The sequence below is a fragment of the Curcuma longa genome, chromosome 20 (assembly GCF_044706935.1).
Source record: "Curcuma longa cultivar G26 ecotype Majalengka, Jawa Barat chromosome 20, ITB_CL_G26_1.1, whole genome shotgun sequence".
In the NCBI taxonomy this organism is placed as follows: domain Eukaryota; kingdom Viridiplantae; phylum Streptophyta; class Magnoliopsida; order Zingiberales; family Zingiberaceae; genus Curcuma; species Curcuma longa.
Genome location: NC_133880.1, coordinates 4865601 through 4887541, shown reverse-complemented (window position 1 = coordinate 4887541; position 21941 = coordinate 4865601). Strand labels below are relative to the sequence as shown.

Here is a 21941-nt window from a genome sequence, read left to right as displayed (position 1 = left end):
CCATTTTGTTAATCCACTCAAACGTGTTATAAAGAACTGAGAATTGTGAGAGTAAATGCGCCATTCAGTCTCCAGCTTGTTGCCTGAAGAGACCACAGTTGATAACTGTCAGTGCACTTTTTTATACACCACTCAAGGTAGATAGATGCTGTATGAAGTCATTGGGCCTCTCTTCACTTTCTAAAATCAGTCATCCATTCACTGGCTTGCACAGATCCATACGAACTGGCAGTTGGGTTGCCTGTTTCAGCAAGTAATTCATGAACATTCTGAGCCACCGGTACTTGACAACTTATCATGTTGGCAATTGATGGTCGTTCCTCATTCGTAGAAACACTAGCTGAGAAAGGTGGAGTTGGAGCTTGGGATGTCTGAGTAACCATGTATTGATTAAGGGCAGATTGGTAGGCACTGCCAGTTAGACTTCCTCTCATCCGCCCAGTTGGCCGCCAGTTCTGCTCAATTGGAAGCTCGGGCAAATGATCAAGTACTGAAGGTAGCGGCCCACCTATATCAAGTTGGGGAAAAGATCCTTCTCTGGTTGATGGAATTCTTGCTGTGAACGACTGTGATGAGGTTGCCTGTGCAGCACGTTGAACTGACGAAAGTATATTACAACTAGTTTGTCCTGGTATTGAGTGTGCTGGATTGGTTGATGGTTGCTGGACCTGACTTGAATGTGACACACTAGATGGATTTGTGAAACTATGCCTTCTTTGAGATTGGTTGTTTCCTCTATAAGCACCCACCCCTCTCAGATGGGTTGGAGGTGCCTGAGTGCTGATATGGTTTGCTACAGGAAGGTTTGCAACCGGTTGTACTGCAGTGTAACTTTGGTGGCGGTGACCCTGGTGACCCCGAATTTGGGCAGGCAAAAAAAAAGTTGATTAATATCTACTACTTACTAGAATCCAGGATTAGTAAGTTAGCATATTCCAAGGAGTTGGGAGTTGCAAGTTGTTTATATTTATTCCTCAGCTGATGAAGCAAAAAGCAAGCAAACTATGAGTCCATGCAAATGTCATAGAATATAAATTTTCATCTATTTAATGAATCTCCATGAGTACGTCTGATTTGTTACACAAAAATGAGATGCTACCTTGGTCGCAAAAATATAGAATCAGCTAAAGGGAACTTACACCTATTGCAGCCTCATATACTGGTCTAACTAAGAAAGCTTATTACAACTAGAAGAATATAAATAGTTTTCAGGGATAAGCTGTTGAAGCAAGATTACAAAAACTAGAATATAGGACGGCCTCTTTAGCAAAATTAAGAGTCTGCTAAAAACTAGACTCCTAACACAGGAGAGATTGTATTAGGACATGGAGACAATCTTAGATGCTATGTACTATAAGTTATACTGGGTATCAAGGTTTGGTATACTAACAGTATTCAAGTCCATTAGGACCAAGACATTTGGATCCTTGAATTAGGACCATCATGATCCATTCATAGAACATTCATATATGTTTGATGCTAGCTTTCAATCTAACACAACCCTTAATCTTTTTCATCCAGGCTTAGGACCAGCATTGGCAGTTTTAGGACCATCATGATCCTTGAGAAAAAATTAATCCTCTTATAATTTAGCATAGCCACTTAAGCAAAATTACCAGAGCTGTGGAACGCATTGCTGTTGAAGCTACATAGCTAACCCTCGCAAGTTCATTGAATCGCACGTTATCAATAACTGAATTGAGCCCACTGGGAGTAGCTGTTAAAGAAGAAAGTGAATGATGACATAGAAAAGAAATACTTCTGGAATTATAGAATCACAAAAAAAAAAACCTGTCTGTAGCCTTGGAAGTGAAACAGAACTTGGGGTTTGTGAAGAAAGTGCATGTGTTATTGTTGGGATTCTAGGAACATTAGGTATTGGAGACCTCCCAGCTTCATTGGTAGTAATTGAACTTCTCGCATGTAACGACTGCAATGGCATACTTTCAGAAAGATTTGACAATCGTGGTTCATAATTAAAGTTCATGGAAGCATGTGAAACTCCAAAATCTGTGGTGCCCTGATTTTCTGCTGGAAGAATAGCATCAGCATGAGCAGGATTCAGCAGAACACTAGGCACAAGTGACTCCAATGTTCCCAGTGCATTATCTGATATCACCAAAGACATAGTACAAATACTGCTTTCAGTGTGGCAAGTAACTGCTTGGTGCATAGAAGTATTTGCAACTGAGGAATTATACAAAGGATCAAGACTAGCTTCACTTTCCCTGAATGGTTTCCTATCTTCTAATTCAGAATTACCATTTTCACCTCTGTCTAGACTCTTTGCTCTATCAGGTAGGCAATTTTCTTCCATAACTAGATTCACAACATCAGCTGAAGTTACTGTGTCATTCTCCATGCTTGTTTCCCCTTTTCCAGACTTTCCTCCGTGCAATTGGTTGACACCTTGATGGTATTCAAAAGATGTCTTCCATGATCCATTGGAGAAAATAACAATATCTGTTTCATCCTCTCCTACCTCTTGTAGTACCTGGCAATATATAAAAGAATACGAGTTGTTTGGTAATATATACCATAATTACTGTTGAAATTACATGCCTTAACTATCTTTTGGTCAATGCGCAGCTCAATACAACTAGTAGATGTGTTACAACACGGACAACGCCAAGAGGGCTTCCGGGAGTTCAATTCCATGAAATTGTCATAATCAAAACACTACATAAACATATTTGAGTCAAAGAAATATTTCGAATGATTTTCATGATCAACTAAACAAGAAGAAACAGACCTGATGATGATTACAGAGACGTCCTTTAACGGGAGTTTTTATGCGCTTGAAACTGTAAGGGGCATAAAGAATAACATTTACAATTGTAGGGTGTAAACAATCTATGAATATACTAAACTTACAACAGTTGTAACAGTGGCATTACAACTATATCCAGCAACAAATGCAAAAGAGAATAAATATAAAATACAGGTTGGCTTTATGATATTAACATAAGGCTGTGACCCAATTAGACTTGTCTAAATGAATCATATCAGAACTTACAAATAATTCAATGGTTCAAGTGTCTCCCAATAGCAATAATTGGATCCAACAGGACAATGCTAATGCATAAAAACTACATTGATGTTTATTGTTGTTAATTGTGTCTATAAATGCTCGCCACAAACAACCTGGAACCAAACCACCAACTGTACTAGCATGCGCCATGTATTGCATTAGTGCATATTGACTTCCCATGTTAGCATTGCATTTTTGGACTGCCACACATAAAATGTTAGCCAACATGTGCATGGCGATTCCAGCATATAACCACTTGATCTCAAAACATATTTCTACCTAGGTACAAAGCAACTAAATGGAGTCTACTACAACTCAAGACACCAATTTTATGATGGAAGGGAGATTAAATTAGGAAATGGATTCAGTGTTTCAGATACCTGTATAATAAGTAATAGACAGATTTTTAGGAAAAACTTTCTGTGATACGTGGAAGCGAGTCTTGCTATATTGATAGGCTATGCGAGGATAGGCATTCAAACCTTCAGTTAGGAATAGTAAGTAGTCGTACAGTCTAGATTAGGGATGTCAAATAAAGAAAAAGCGCACCTTCAACTAAGTTCTGCTGTGGAACTGCATGTCTACATCTTTGAATTTCATACAATTGATATATATATATATATAATACTATTAAAGATAGAACAGCAATATTATCGCCAGAATGTTTGATCACGTAATAACCAGCACAAATATTCTGGAAAAATCTGAGATGACAATAAGATGTAACCAACAATGAATCCAAGGGGCAGCACACAAAGGCCGATCAGATTTAGCAAAAGAAAGATTGAGATTCAAAGTGCACATAGCACATGCAGGATAGTATGAGAGACAAATTAATGAAAATAAAAACAGGACTAAAATAGAAGGTGGTTCATCAAAAACATCCTTGGATCAACATAGGCAAGAGAATGAATTTCTTAACAAATTATCTATGTACTGAACAATAATACCAGAGCCTACAAGCAATTTGTGATGGACTTAATTGTAACTACCATGAGTATTAAAAATTGCATCTACACCAATCAAGTGTAATGTGTAAGTCTCTCTTATGGTCATAAGAAATGTGGTACTGTTACCTTAATTAAAGATGGTTAGCACAATACTTAATTAATGCATGCAAAACAAGCTTCTATTAAACATTCATTAGAAAAAAAATTAAATAACAAGGAAAGGAAATAAACAATCATGAAAGCAATGCAAGTAACCAAGAAGCTTGCAACTAACCTTATAGGGCAATTTAGTGAGATTCTTGATGGTCCCTCAATTATGTCAGAATCTAAAGTCAATTTCAAACAGAAATCTTAATACTGATTGCAATTAGTCCAAATCAACAAAAAAATAGCAGTAATTTTAGCATAACCTAGGCATAAATATTAATTAGGAAGAAAAGAAGTTGTTATACTAATAGCTCCACACAGTTTATGCACAATGACTAAGAAGACAAAGTTAACCAGCGAGGTAACAAATTACAAACTCAAATGTCTGTTCTCTGAATAGAACAGCACCATCGACTATATTTTTAGGCCAAAATTAATCTGAGTCCACAAAGACCAAGGTTTCAAAAAAATATGCAGGTAGTGTGCAGTTGGATCCACTGCATACATATGCAGTACATAGGACATATGCAAAGGCATATATGGCTGATATTAAAATATGCTTACGTTAAAAGTTATTAACTAAGCTTAGGATTTTAAGGATTTATTTTTTGTAATATTCTAAAAATATTTTAGTTAGTTAATCATTAATTAGTTTAATTATTTGTATGTTGTGCCAACTGAATAAAAATTATTTTGTTGGGTGAGGTTAGTTGTGAGCATGTAAACACGCTCACGTCATTGCGTGGATAAGTGTAGTGGACAAGAGGATATAGTTTGTATTTTTTACAAACATGAGGCTTGGGAGGGATTTTTGGTTATTTTATATTTTAGAGGAGGTTTATAAATGTTCCATTAATTAATCATGAGGAAAAGGAAAAAAATAGTAAATTTTTTTGGAAATGATTCAACAAATAAACCATTCGACTCTGGCTGGAATGGCATCTATGACAATCAAATAGGAAAGTAACGAAGTTAATTGAAAAAAAATCATATGTCACAATCATGAGCATTTTTTGGTCCTTTTATGAGTCCCTACTTCACAGAAAGCAGTAACAACTAAAATATTACTATGCACATGCTTCTCTCATGGTTTGGTTCACTAATTTATACAAAAGTTACAATTGATCCCACACATAACACACGATGAACCTAACTTAAACTTTTTGTCAACCACATCAAAATAAACCAATTGAACATAACCACCTGAGGCATGATTGTACCAACATAAATTTCTTTTGTGATCAATCAACTTTCACATCATAGTGGTCCAATGTAAAGATCAGTCATGTTCCACTAGTATTTCAGCATAGTAGTCCAGACAACCTTCAGTACTTTCTTAATATAGAAGTTACTCGCTTAGAAGGAAAGGAGATATCTATATCTTACAACGTAAGTATGTAGATATGTTCAAGGAGGTTAGCATGTAAGGAACTAAACTTGTAAATACTTCTATGGATCCCAATGTCAGACTAGTACCAAGAGAGAAAAGGGAGCCATTGAGTGATCCATAAAAGTACAGAAGTTTGATAGGAAAAGTGAACCATCTCACAATCACTAGTCTCAAGATTTCATTTGTTGTGACTGTGACCACTCAATTTCTAGGGAGTACATGTCAAGATCACTATGTAGCTATGTAGTTGCTGTAAGGATTTTACATTACCTAAAGGGTAGGTCATGCAAAAGTGGACCAAGGTCGCATTAGATCATAAAATGTTCTGATGCAAAATGGATTAAGCAACATGCGAGTCAGTTGGATTAAGCATCTGTGGACCAATCTAGGATACACCCTTGTAGAGCCAGTGAACTATACCATGATAATCAACTGGCAATAGGTATAACTTAAATCATTCTCCATTTCATGAGAGATCAAAGCATATAAAGAATCTTTATTATCATTTTGTTAGAGAGAAGTACAAATCATTGCTGTGAATGATGAGAAAGGACATGCGTTCCATTACCTGAAACCATATTTTGAGTCACTGGCTGCACATAATCTTCCAATCTTGCAGCAGTCGGGGGTCGCTATCATACTCAAAAAGGCTATGGCTATGACATAATTACCTGCTTTGATTTGAAGAAATTGTAGTAGATGTTCACAGGGAGAAGGTACTAACTATTGTATGTCAGAAAAGGTAAAAACAATTGATGTAAACAAAGCTTGAATAAGCATACCTGTGAAATATCCGATAGCCTGAATAATATTCATCCCATATTTGAGCATGCTAGTAATATCTGAAGGAAACTGTGGTCCTGTATCCTACAAAATAACAAATCATACGATAGGTATTAATTACTAGCATTGTGAAGGTAAATATCCCAACAGTCAAGTTCTACAAACCATTGAAGAGTTTGTCCTCCTTGCAACACCCTTCCCGTTTACCAAAAAGCTGAGTATAAAGTGGGAACAAAACAATTCAATATCCTCTCACTGAAATAGAAGGTAGGGATGGCAACAGATATACCTAACATGTTGGGGGTTTATGATACACGATGAAGTCTCTAAATTATCCATTTGAGCAACTAGTAGACACTGCCAACAGAGAGATCAAATCATATCTAAACCCTATCAACTCAAAAACAAGTAATCTGATGAAAAAATTACAAACCATGATTGTGCTAATTACAGCTAAGGGGAATTAACTTAGCAAATAACTCTGATGCAGGAATTTTAGAGAGGGGAGAGAGCAACATACATATTATCATCTTAGAAATCAATTAACAAATATTGCAAATTCCCAGACAATGAACAGAAATTCTGTGTACATTTATCAAGAACTCAACTGGCATGTCTCTTTTCAGCCAGGAAAGGCATGAAACGTGACTCTCACCCTTTTTGATGGGCTATGAGGGAGACCTCTTGGGATCTTTAGAATTATATTGCTAAGTGTTGTCTCGAATCTTTCCTGAAAATCTTTTGAGTTAGCAAAGACTTGGTTAGTTTGGCTCAAGTCAAGGTTGAGCTTAATACTTCATGATTATCATCAAGTTATGCCAATACCAACTATTTGAAGTTCTATATGGATCTTATCGTGACTCAATACTATATCACTAGTGATATATTAGACCTCTTAAGCCCCTTTTACTTCACTGGCAAAAGTTTCCTTTGGTTTTTCCCTACTCTGCCAGCCCTTTCTTGTGAATGAAGGAAACAACTAGAAGAAAGTGGATGTGGAAAAAAATCATAGGAAAAGGATTGGAAATAATTTCCTAGTTTTGGTTTCCTTGGAGGGAAAGAAAGTAGAATTTTCCTTCTGAGCATTTCCTTGGAGGATGGAAACTTAATTTCATACTTCATTTTTAAAAAACATAACAAAAAATATAAATCAAAATGGATTTTAAGCTCCATTGCATGCGAAGAGTGATTCTTTTTTGTCCAAATCGGATAAAGGCAAAATTGGGGCAAACTAGGAAAAGGTTTCCTAAGCTTTTCTCTTCCCTCCCTCAATTTCTGATGAAGGTAACAGAAGGTAAGTGTTGCTGGGAAATCTTTTTGTCATCTTGCTTCCATCCGCTTTTCCTTCCCTTATAGGAAGCAGACACTAAACTCTCATTCTAGTTGATTGAACTTGGCTAGTATATAATCTAACAACCATCTTCACATGATTGTATTATCTTAGTGTTTTACTTCTCATTTTTATCTTGTATTTAAGCTACCTATAGTTAGTCACAGAGAGGTTGTTTATTATCTTGTCTTCCTGACTCAACATATGCATCTTAGCATTTTACCTCCGCTACATTAATTTTTTGTACAAGTTGTAATCTGAATGTCCGACGCATTGACCCATATAATAAGACAAATTGTAGTCTTAATATTATTTTTCCTTTTATCTTTAATAAATTGACATTATATAACATAATAATACAATAATAGTATATAATTATATATATACACACAAATACTCTGATAATATAAGCTATAAATTTTTCCTGTAAATGAGATGTTATTGCAAAGTAATGTCTTAATTGAATAATATCAAAGATGCTATTATTAAGTAATTTATGACTCAGCATAGTTTCAGTTTAATCTATTATATTGAAACACTATTCACTAATTTTCGATAAATTTAATTCCTTTCCTTGGCACTTTAATTTTTATTGTAAAGTATTATTTTGTTTTATTAAGTGATCTGACCAATCCAATATGACTGATTGTATGAATTGCGGACTAACTACTCGCAATACTAGTTCAACAAACTATGCTCTCCCATGCCATTGCTTGAGTCTTCAATTAACCACTCTCCAACTTCCATAAAATATTTATTCTAAAATACACTCCTATTATGTTTGTCAACCTGACCTAACTTCTCATAACAAAACAAGCACCTCAAAGATTGTAATTTTGTATATATGAATGTGTGAATGATATATGTATGTTTGTTTGTAGAAGAATGGCATATTTCATCAGATGAACCACCAGCATTATATATCACTGATCTAGCACAAATCAAGTATGCGGCAAGAGTAACAAATTGCTTGAAATCATAAATTGATTAACAAAAAAGGATACAAATACAAATGCAAAACTTTGACTTGGATTTGTGGTTGTTCATACAGTCACAAGTGGACAGACACAAATTTTGACTTAGAAACCTATGATAAAGAAGATCAATGAGACTACTTACAATCCTTTCATCTGGAGGTATGGTTCTCTGAATGTGGAAATCAGCCACTAGAACATCATAACCAGGCTGCAAAAAATGAACAATGAATTACAAGATGTATAAATACATCCATGAGAAACATCATAAGTAGGCTGTAACAGTAAGCCATGACTAGACAGAGGTAAATCAACCATTGTAGCATCAAAATTAGGCAGCAACAGAGATACAACGAATTACTAGCTGCTTCAAGGGGAAAAAAGAAAAAGAAACAAACTAGTAGTGTAAAATACAGCATGCAAGATGGATGTAGGAATACAAGAAAGGAAATTCAGCATCTACTTTGATTCCAACTATTATCTAAAAGAAAAAAAAAGAATAACAATCATGCTAAAGTGTATCTGCATAAAGCCGCAGATACATACAAACAACAATTTCTATGTAAATTAATACCCTCATTAACATCATGCAAATCCTTAAACCTTAGATATCATATTTTCTTTAATGAGGGACATAAAAAGAATATTGTTTCAAACCTCAGGTACAGGATGGTGGATGTTGTCATAACACACTTCTATAGACAAGGAGTTTGGACCTTGGTCAGCCAAAATGAGCCAGACTAGTAAATATATCTATAAAATCATTATGGTTACCAATGAAAAAAGAAGTTAACTGCACATTAATAATGATGAAAGTATAATCCACAATAAATGTTTAAGTAAGCATTCATGATATGTCATTAGTTCTATAAAATTATTTCTGAATCATAGTCAAACTAAGCTGATCCTGAAATGCATCATGTAAGTTGGATAGAATTGGAAGTAGATAATTCAATTCTAGTTGAAATCTTGGGCATGCACTAATTCTTGCTTCAAGGGTCACCACTGAAGGAATGTTTGGTGTTTCTGAAATCTCAATGAAACTCGTCAAAACCAAGAGATAATTGAATCATATTTGTCAAAAATTTCCTATTTTTTAGTAGATCTCAGTTGACTTTGTCATTTATTGAGATCTCCATCTAGATTAAACATGGTAAGGAGAAAGAGATAAATCTGGGAAGAGAGGAAAGGGATAAATCTGGGAAGAGAGGAAAGGCTGCTACAATTAGCATTGAGGAGCCTTTGTTACCTGCCAAAGCCAAAAGTTGAGCTCTCCTACACTAGAATTAGACAGAGCAGGACTTGTAGTCATCATAGACGAGCAAGAAGATACGCAGCATCTTCAGATCATATCCTCAATTTGATCAAAGAGCAATGAATGTCAATTATAGGACTAGTGGGTTGTAGGTACAAGTATGGTGATGTAAATAACTAGTTAACTACTAAGTAGTGTTAATATAAGTATTGTATTTTATTTGGTTATAGTAATAATCTGGGTGGCAAGCTAGGTATTAACATAATATAACAAATTATTTGCATAATGATGTGTTGTATAAATATTTAATATGCTAGTAATACTAATAATAGGCTATTTAGTTAATAATAGTGTGCAAGTCCTAGGTAACTATACCAGGTATGATATTAAGTTCTTGGGAGGCACTAATGAATAATTTATTACTATTAAGGAATTGGTGATGCTGTATTAACTATTAAAATTGGTAATCAGTTATAATATTCCCTGGTTTTTATCAATAACTTGTGTTTGAAAATCCATCTTCCCTTCTCTTAGTTTGATGCTTTTCATTGCCTAACGGAAAAGGGACCAAGTGATAGAGATTTGAGAGGGAGATGATGAGAAAATGAGGTCGACCAAGGAAGGAGTTTCTCTCCAAACTACCACACCTCTCCCCTCTCTCCCTATTGGGATTAAATTTTGCTTGGCCAAGAGTTCCTCCTCTTGGTAACACGACACAGTTATGTTCTAAGAGGAATAGCACACCATACACGTCTTTACCAAATCACTTTTCGTTGATTAATTTATGCCTTCACATAATTAGGCATTTAAATCTATGTCCCAACTTGAGGTGAACATTTGGAAGAATATGCACAAATAATCTAGCTTATACTTACCTAGTCTAGTTTCCTAATTCTTAGCTCAGTTAATTATCTTGAAGTATATTAATAGATGGATTGTAATCGTATTTGAAATAACAAAGCATATCAAGTTTTTAGAAAAACAAAAGCAAACAATGCCACAGGAAAAGAAACAAAAACCAATGAACTGACAGAGAAATGGATGTTCAAGATTTCACATTATAAAGAAAATAAATACACTACCAGACCTTTGCTTCAAGCGAAACAATTACACGGTGAAATTTGTACTGTGGATAAAACCTTCAAGAAAGAACAAAAGGAATATAGTAAAAAAACAGATTAGTATTTCTCAAAAAGTTACTACAGGCATTGCATTCTTAAATGATAGAGAAACAAGTGAGATCTATGCAAAAGATAAAGCAAAGGAATAAATGATCACATCAGTAGCTACACAAAGTAGAGATCTCTAGCATAAAGATGCGGGCAGATGTAATGTTTGCTGAAAAAAATAACTAAAACATTTAGGAATTATCCAAATGATAAAATGAAAGAGAACACTATTTAAAGTTGAATGGGCATATGATCAATCCTATTAAACCACAATCAAGATAAGGTCTGTCAGGTGGAAGCAGTCACCCTAGCAGACAGCTCCTTCACAATGGATACTTGGAAAGAGGCAGTAAACAAGTTCAGCTGCAGAATTTTCAAATTTTTAATACTTGTGTGCAAGCTTGGCTGTTTAGCATTAAAGGAGAAATAGGTAGAAGAGGATTTAACTGTCACACCTCGTGCAACATGTCTAAGCTTGCAGAAGAGAGAGAGGACGAGGAAGACTCTATTTCGATCCTTGTAAAAGACACCAGCAACTAGCAGAAGATGTACTGAAGAATGAGCAACTAAAGAACTTTTCGCTACGACAATTAGCAATTCAAAGAAGGATGAGCGGATTCATAGATTTTGAATCTTCTCGCAACAAAGAATGAGCAAATTAAGAGTTTCCAAAGCTTCTCACGATGAAGGTAGTAGTTTTGCTCATTCGCTCGCATATAGGTAGCTTCTTGTGTGCTACTCGATGAGCGAAATGAAAACTTTCACCTATGCTGACCAGCATGGAACCAGATTTAAAGCATAGAGCTAAGTACCAACTAGCTTTCTCGCTCACATGCACCTTGTTTCCATCAACAGCGACAACCAACAATTCCAAAAATTGGCAAATCCCTCTTTTTGTTGGCCTCCTTTTTTATAACAGTCAAACACTCAATTTATGGCAGCGGGAAGCCAATATATCTTCTGACATCACCAGAATTGAACTCCTCTAGCCTTTATGATTCCATGACCAATTGCCATGCAAGAAACTGAACAGAATGCACATTTTTAGCAAGCTGCAACTCTCCCAATTAGATTCATTGGACAAGGTTAGAGCATCATAGGAGTGGATTGATGCTCGCTTACTAGCACTCTTACAGCAATCCAATGACCCAATCCTCACAAGCATCTTGATTGCTTCTTCTACTGCTACAAGACAACGAGCTTGTGTATGGATCATTGGTGCAATTATGCCTTTAAGCATGTGGTTTGATGTTTAGGAAAAGGTTTAAGTTATACCTATATCATGATTACTGAAATGGTGTGTCAAGTGTAGTCTAAGTAGGTTGAAGTTGACCGGATATTTGGAAACCGGAAGTCCAAGTAGCTCAAGAGTCAAATACTTGGTAGATAGAAGTCCAAGCATGTTGAGGGTGACTAGATGCATAACACATGGAAATTCTAGCAGGTCGAAATCCACAGTTGTTAGTAAACAAGGAAATCTAGAGGCAAGGTCTATTGACATGGAAGACCAGAAAGAGAGGCTTTTTGGCACATAAAGTCCTAGAGGCACTACCTCTTTCTTGGCATGTAATTTATGGTGTAATTGAAAATTGAGTGCACTTGTATAAATAGTTATAGGTGGGACTAAACTTAGATGGAGATTCAACCTTATGTGACAAAATGTATATCTGACACCTAAGTCTTGGCTAAGATTATTTAAAACCCAATTCTTCCTCAATTTGGTCTCCATCTTCTAGTGGTCTCTTCACAAGCTAAATATCAAGATGTTTTCCTCCACGGTGACCTAATGGAATTGATTTATATGAAGCAATTTGTTACTCGAGAAGCTAGTGGTTCTTATATGCAATGAGAAAAACTTTACATAGCCTAAAGCAAAAATCCTAAAGCATGGTTAAGATTGAACCGAAGTCTTCAATCTCACAGCTAGCAACTTATTGATGAGAATTAATTAAATTTATTTTATATGAGAATGGTGTATTTCATGGATTAAGAAACCCCTTAATATTTTGCAATTTAGAGAGACAAGGTGCAAAAAGTAGTTCTGAGGAAAGAAAAATATATACCTGGGCAGAATCTTGTAAATAATAACTTGAGCATTGCCCACAATGGTATTACTCACTGACATGCAAAAGCTGCTATATAGCTAGGTATCAAAATTTATGTAATTAGAAAGACCATATTTATGGCTAGAATAGAAAAGATACAAAAAATGAAAAATCTTAAGAAGAATATTTGCACCTCATTTGTCTTGCCGAGTAGTTCTTTCACATCTGAATTGGGAAACCATTCCTTGGAACAAGCATTCTGTGAGAAAATAAATTTTAGAAAAATATGAAATGAATGATAGCTGTGAAACTCATCTGTTTAAATAATAAGTTAATAGTAATCAATACTCCAAGAAGATCAAAGGGCACATAGTTAATAGTAAGTTAATAATAAGTTTATAGTAATCAATACTCCAAGAATACAGGAAAGCAATATAGAATAGCACAAATCAAATTCAGTAATCTCAGATGGAAACTAGATGATAGGTAGCGACAGTAACAAATCAAAAAAGGTAAACAATCAGTTTTCTAATCAAAGTTAAATTAGCAATCGTCCACATCCCTCCCTTTTCTTTTAGATCTAATTTGTTCTCATGAAAATACCTCCATGGTTGATTTATCATCTGAATTACTTTTCTCTTCAGTTAATTGATCTGAGATATGTTGAAAAGCTCAAAATAACTTGAAAAACAATCAGATCGTCTATGCCACTTGGATGCTTCAACATGATGCAAATTTAAACAAATATATTACCTAAATCAAATGCATTAAACTCATTGAAGATCCAAGCCTGATTAAGAATTACTACCTTGACCGCAATCATTAGCACCATGATAGCTGTTTGGAGTGAAGTGTCACTCTGGTTCTGACATTGATAAACCTATACAACACGATGGTGAAAGAATATAACAATTGGCTTCCACAAACAAGATTTGATTGACATGAGAACAGAGAAGAACTACAAGATCATATGCAAAACCAAATAATTAAGCAGTAGAACTTAAAGAAATTAAGAATTTATTAATCAAGCATCAAAAGAAAAACAATCTAAAGCTGCAGTAACCAAAAAAAATACATAAATTAAGCTGACAGAAAAGAATCTCTCTCAGACATGGAAAACCAGGAAGAACAAGATGGTTCCACTTCATTATGCAAAATTATACTTGTTTGTGTATCATGCATAAGCATACATACAGTTTATTTGACAATAACAATACAAACCTATTGGAGAAGATTCACAGCTATAATGTTCCATTGATGGCATCATATTTCATGCAAACGTAATTGCGCTAAAAAAATTTAGGTGGAACTGACCCATCTAGACCAGCATAAATCTATGCCAAAGTACAGGCTGAACATATCCCAGGCAATGGAGTATCAACCTAAGTATATATGTATTTAAATAGACTAGCTGAATTTACATGTCGGTCTAGTTTCCTTGTGTTGTGAAAGTGGAAGATTCAACCTATCTTGTTCTGTATCTATAACTCTATACATCATGTTCTATATACAGATATATGTGCATACTCTCTTTTAGGAAGAAAAAGATCCTATTTCTCTTCCTCCAACTTCTGTTTGAACAAGGTATACTAGGTGGCAGTGCTAATCTAGCACCATCAGACATAGTTGCCATTTGAGAATGAGTACATGGATCTTATACTGCCATAGAACTTTATGTCACTAAAATCAATCAATTTTGCTAAAGTTTATTAAAATTTCAGAAGTGAGGAAATTTGGGCTGATCTTCTACTATTTTACAACCTCTAATATATAAAACATAGTTATGAGACACGAACCAAACAACAAACTGATCCAACTATGAGTCACTAGTTTACTATTTGGAGCAGTTCTTACTTCAAAGTATTTAAACTTGTATATAATATATAATAAAATATGAAAAAACATCACCCATAAAATATTAAAAAACATATTTTGAGAAATGTAAAAGTTAAGCTAGGTCAACATCATTTTTCCAACTAGGTCGGTCAGTCAAACCCAAGTTTTAGCTGCATGTGGTATTTTGTTATGTGAGAAACAAATCAAACAAGCAAACAGACTAAATTTTTTGGTTGAACAGGTCTATGCAATTAGGGTTCTGCAAGTGTGGAGGTCGTATTGTTTTCTATATAACCTACACTTTGATCATAAAGTATGGTGAACCAACCAAACAATCTTGTTCATAAGGTATGGCAGGTTCTACTACACATTTAACCTAAAGGGTACATGATGATTGCATAATAATTTACAACTCTTCTCTATCTCAATTCTCAATCACCCACTTTCTATCATATTATTAGTATCTTCGTCGATATCCCTTTCTATCTTATTAACAAATCCAAGATATCTAACAAGAATTTTATGTACACTAAAATTCCCTAATAGATTAATCTTAGAGGATCATCCTGATGAGACTTAAAAAGGTTCGTTTAGGAGTTGACTTTAGAAGATTTTTCTGATTATATAACCTTAGAAGAGTCACATTCAATTAATCTATTCAGAGAACAATCAACATGCTATTGCCCATGACTTAGGTTTACATCTTATAACTTGTTAATGTTATCTGAACAAACAAAAATGGGAAATTGAAAAATGCAGCTAACCACAACTTTGGCTCAGATTATAACTCCTTCATGTTACTAAAAGAAATCAAACCAGAGGATTGAAACAAACAAGAACAATGGACTAAGAATGCAAGACCTTCATTTGATAATTAGCAAAATTAGACTTCCATTAGTGTGTCCCTCTACAGTGATTCATGACACTAGAGCTTGTTAGCATAATGAGTTATTTTCCTTATCTACTACGTGTCATTACATTGAAGTTTTTACTAAGTTAATTTAGAGATGCATGGCGACATTGGGAAAAAATTATATCAAGTAATCATTGTTATAAAGTTTAAATTATCCTTTTAAATTCATGAACACAAATTGTCTCATAATTCCTTCTCTAGAAGCATTAATTCCACCATTCCTAACTGTATGTGAAATTGATTGTAACACATTATTTAACTTTACCGACTTATTTAACTGTCAATTCAATTTTAATCTACTACGAGATATTCGTGTCTCCATCTTTGTATATTTACTATCACAGGTTACATCCCATTAATCCTAGTACCTTCATACTAGATAGGACCATGTGGAGCTACATAGAACATAGTTCCACAAAGCATGGCAACTTTATAATCAGACAATTGACTAAGCTTAGTTCTTCGAGAATAGAAAGAAAAAGAAGATACAATAATTTTGACTAATCTGAAAGGGTGTCTAAAGAAAAAGGTAATAAAGAAAATTGATTTCTGAAAAGATAAAGCAAATATGAAAATAACATCCCTTTTCTCACTCATTCGAAAGGTAGATAGTGTAAAGATAACCAAGAAGCCATGCTAAACAAAGTTGGTGAGACAATTTTTTTTTGGTAATTCAGATATTCAACTCTTCAAACCGACTAATCCTAGAGGTGACCGGCCCAGCCCCACGGAAGTTTGCCACCAATCACCAAGGTAAATCAGGAAGTGCAAACGGCATGTCACTTCGCAGCCAATGTTCCAAGGTTGTCTTCCCACTGAAGGAAATTAATTCACAGTGCGTCGTAGCTAGGAATCAACCTCTGGATGTCTGATTACTACAAAAGCCCCTTGCCATTGCACCGTAGCCCTAGGGGCCAACAAAGAAGCTAATCACTCATCAGGAGTCAAGTTCTACTTGGTCAAGGCAAATGATCTTGCTTCAAAATCAGGCTATAAATTACTGTGTAAGTTTTAAATTCTTAAAAGCTGTTTTAAGTCTGATTTGTTTTAAGTTTTTTATCTTTTTTGGAACCCTTGTATTAGGAGTCTTTGGCCTTTATTATTTGCCTTATTAAAAGGGTTTAGATCCTCATGTGATGATATTTTTCGATTTAGTAAAATTTTCCCTCTTTGTAAGATGAGATCATTTCTGATGCTACACATGCTAGGACTGCTAGTGAGATGGTATCGATCAGCACCAATCAAGAGCAGAAACCAAAGGAGACCAACCTGGTTGAAGAAGAGAAAGAAGACAAAAACTAAATGCACAAGAGAACAAAGAAATATCTTCTTCAAATTCTAGTTTACAGTCTCTGTTTTCCATATTTTCTCTGACAAGAAACTCCAAATGATCATCTTAATCTTAGCTTTGAACAAAATTCATTTTTTGATAAAGAACCATTGATTAATCATGAATTAAATGCACTGACATTCATGAATACTTTGCTAAGTAGATCAAGTTGTAATCCTGTTACAAATTAAAATAATTGCAAGCAGAATGTATTTTTCCATACGATACAATCTAGCTAAAAGTTTTTCCATGCATTGAGGATAAAAGTTGACCCAAACTTTAATATGAAATAACCAATTACCTGTTTTATTATTGGAGAAAGACAGTGAAGAAGTCCATGTTCAGGAATATCATTATGTGAGATAGCATAGTCAATGCATCTGCATTTACAAAAGAAAATGTTCCGTAAATGAAATAGAATAAAACATAGCTAATAGCATGTTCAGATACAATAGATAGATATGAATGATTTTTACCAATTTGTTAATAATGTTGAACCTTGATATACAAAAATAATAGTAACATATTAAAGTTGTAGAAATGGTACTAGTAAATAGAAGCGACAGGATAAAAGTAACGGCGCAAAACTTGTTTTAGGATTATGTATCTCAAGACTGAGATTAATTTCCACCTTGAACACTCACTGATGTAAAATAGGATTTTGTTTGACTTTAAGTTTTGGTTTCTAAAAATTTATTTTCGTAACATCTCCATTTTAGGATAATAAGTGGTTGAGAAAATGTTTAATTTTAAGGAGTTAAGTTGTCTCGGTAATTTCTAAATTTAGAAGAGATAGTTATGGTAGGAGTATAAATTAGATTGGATTATTCCTAATTCCTAATTTAATTTACCTAGCTTCTTTAGGTTGAGGCCTATAAAAGAGGTGCAATTTTAAATGTTGATCATCTTTGAGTTATTAATAATTCCTCTTTGTTCAATGTTTGTATGATTTGTGTGATCTGTGAGATATGTGATACATTAATCAGCATCAAAGTGGTTTGGTACTTAGTGTTTGTATGTTTGGCTTGGTACTTAGTGTTAGTGCAATGATGCTTCTAAGCGGTTTGGGAAGCTTGTTACCTCAATAATGCTCATACACAGTTGGGTCCAACAATATTGCTTTGAGGATGTTTTAATGTGTTTGACAAAGGATTTAGATTAGATTTGTCTGATATGTGCTTAAAGTTTACAAGGATTTAGCAGGTAGCACATAAAGTGACTCAACAAAGTCTCATTTTGGTTCAATTCAATGGCTCAAAGGCTTGACACGAGGTGGGACCAGAGGTGATCGACGAAGGATAGTATGAGATATCTAAGGGACCAAAAAATTGCTAGGGAGGTGGACACTAGGACCAAGAGCATGGAGCTGGTGAAGACCTAGAGGCGAGGCTTTTGGGCAAGTGGTGAAGACATGCAGGCGAGGCCTTTAAGCAAGTGAGAGCTTGAGGCAAGGCCTTTAGGAAAGTGAAGAGTTTGAAGTGGCCTTTAGGAAAGTGAAAAGCTTGAGGTGGCCTTTAGGAAAGTGGTGAAGACTCAAGCAAGGCCTTTGGACAAGTGACAATCTTTAGCATAGAGCTTAGGGCGACTTTATTGCGAATGATAAGGCACGTGAATATCTAAAAGATAGACATGTGAGAGATTATGTGTGCAAATAGTGTCTAGGGTTAATGCTTTTGGGCAACATCATTGGATATTGTGGGTAAACTAGATAGGGGCTACCTACTTGACTTATAGAGAGCATTAACCCAAGAAATGTTGTAGTTTACGATCAAACTCAATCTTGGAGTTTTAAGTAGGTTGAGGGGTAAATCGAGTAAAGTGAGTATCTTTGAACAGATTGAATCTACTACAAGTGATCACAATCGATTGGAATGTTGAACTTGACTACAAACCCTTTGTTTGGAAAGAGAATGTTTTGTGTTGACTTGAGTTGACTATATTTGGACTTAGTGAGCAGGGTCAATTGGCTCGCGATGACTGGCTTAAGAATTTGTGAAACCTAACCATTAGCTAGCTATTAGAAGTTTTTCAATATAAGCATTGAGCATGTTTTCTCTTCATAAGTGAGCATGCATTGAGTACTAAGTGGTCGAGAAAATCATCCAAGAGCTTACAGAGGCTTTCTCTAGGAGTTTTTAATAATTCCTCTCTTTGAACTTATTGTTATATTTTATGCGAGAAAGAAACTTATTGTACAAGGTTTCTCCACTTTTTAAAAAGAAGATTCTCTTAGTGAATTTTGAAAGTGATTCACCTTACGAATAAGTAGGCCGTGGAGTAGGACTAAGGGTCCAAATTGCGTAAGATTCCTTGATTTGTATTGCTTTTATTATTGTTATTTCTCATTTCCACAATGAACTAACTCAAACACAACCAAATCCACATACGAGCACCATGTACTACCAAGTATTTTTAGCCTTGAATATGTGCAAGAGAAATCAAGAATTCTAATTTGTCGATTTCATGCTATCCAAGCCCCCCATATAGCCACCGGCCATCCATACAAATCTCGAGATGATTTGAATTCATAGATTTGATTTAATACTCTCCTTGCGCACAAATCTCTTTAACAACTCATCAATGTATTTTCCTCATCTCCTTCCACTCAGCATCTTCCTTTTTTATGATTAAAAAGGTTGTTTTCTCCTTTGAGGAAAACAACAAAAAGCTAAAAATGTGTGCAAATTCATTATAAAGCTGCAAAAAAAAATTGGTAGTGCAGATACAAAAAATTAATAATGCAATAGACTAGATGGTAGTTGATTGTCATAATGAGGTGTGTTGCTTGGATGTAATCAGTTATAAAACTTTGATATGGATCGAGATGTCAAATATATGATTTTTTTTTTAAATGGGAACATGAGGGCAATGAAAAATGATCCAAATTTAAGGCATGGGTACAAAAACACAATAAATACTTATAATAATTCAAAGACCTAGTTTAACTAAATACCCTAACTTATATACTATATACCACAACTTATTAACAAAATTTAACCAATATACCCCAACGTTTATACGTGTACCACAACTTATTGATATCTCCTAATTAATATACCCATGTGTATTGATATATACCCCTTTGGACCCTATTCCCCACAAAGCGAGCATGAACAATCTCTCTCCCACGATATGAACAATCCCTCTCACTCTCCTTGCATGACACCTTCGTCTTCCTTATTAAGACACAACAAAAGATATGTCTCCTTGTCTTCCTCAACGTCTTCCTTATTGAGACATAACAAAAGATATGTCTCCTCCCCATCTTCCTCAACGCCTTCCTTGTCAAGACATTGAAGCAAGTTTTATCATCTTCCTCGTTAGCAACGCCATCATCTTCATGCTCGATTTGCGTTTGAGGAAAACGAATTCAATTCCCCATACTCATTTTTCAAATTGTATCAATGTTCATGTCAACACAGGTAAATAGGGAGGAAAGACAGTATGAGTGGGACAAGAAATGAGTGAATTCAAGAGGTAGTAAACTGATAGAGAGTGGAGAGCAATGATAATCTGCTTCAGGGATATAACCACCTATTTACAGCTAATTATGTAATATTTGTCAGTAAATCCATATAGGTGAAATGAGCAAGGAGATCAATATAGTAGATTGATCAACATATGCCTATACTAATGTTGCCTATAGTTCCATAGTTGATATTAAATAAACCTATCACACAGTAGATGCCCAACTGAGAACAGTAGAAGAAGAAGATCAATGATGTCATAGAAAAAAAATCAAAATTTTGACAACACATAGAGTAACCAGTAACAAAGGTCAGAAATGAATTCCACACAATGTACCTATTATTTGCAAGGGCAACAGACTTTAAGGTAAGACAGCAAGAGAATGGAGGTTTTAAGTGGACATATGGATGTCCCAGAAGCATTTAGTAGTATTAGAAAAACTGAACGTTTCACTAATGGAAATTCAGAATTATAAGGATTTAAATTTCACAAACAGAAAAAGAAAGCATAAAAACAGACAAATGGTGAGTCCCAATTACTTATGGTCAGTCAATTCCATCAGTTTCACGGATCTATCTGCCCTTGAACTTTGTATTGCTTCTGATTCTAAATAGTTTAAGTTGATCTCAATTGTCAACTAGAGTTTTTTCTACCTCTTCCTCTCACATCTTGAAAACAAACTGATTCGACTTGGCTATCTAATTATCTCATTTATTTGATCCTCTGAAACATTTCTATCACCGTAACTAAGAGGATGACATCTGGTTGCAGATAGGTCTTCAGTAATCATTGTTTTAAATAAAGTACTTCCACTTGAATTATAAGGCCTATCATCTATCATCCTTGAGTTAATTCAGTTAGTTTCTGACGACCATTCCAGGCCTCGCTAGCAGACGTCTAAAGCCTAAAGTAAGCCTATAAACGAAAACCATTGTGTGCCTTAATCTCTAAGTGTCTACATCTAAGAACATTGTAGAGCACAAATCCTCCACAGAATTCCTGCATCAAAACGAAAAAAAGAAACGTACGACCCGACCTCGCGAGGGAGATTACGAGGTAGACGAACTCCGGGGGGTCCAAAGTTATGCTTCCTGCGAATTTCAAATGGAGGCGCTTGGCGATCATCTTGAGGCGGAGCTTGTTCGCAACCATAGGCGGCAACGGACGCTGAGACATAGCGGGGGGTGAGGCGGAGGTCTGCTGCGGGTTGTAGGGCGCAGGCGCGGCCATGCCATGGTGCCGTTGGGCGAGAGGAAGAGCAGACGATCCGGGAACATCCATCGCCGCTCTCGAGTAGGGTCCGGCGGAGCGGAAGCAGGA

General features: G+C 35.2%; 1 pseudogene; it reads right to left on the bottom strand.

Annotated features, from left to right (window-relative positions):
- Positions 1-173: 173 nt before the first annotated feature.
- Positions 174-21902, bottom strand: LOC141812930 (uncharacterized; annotated as a pseudogene).
- Positions 21903-21941: the final 39 nt, after the last annotated feature.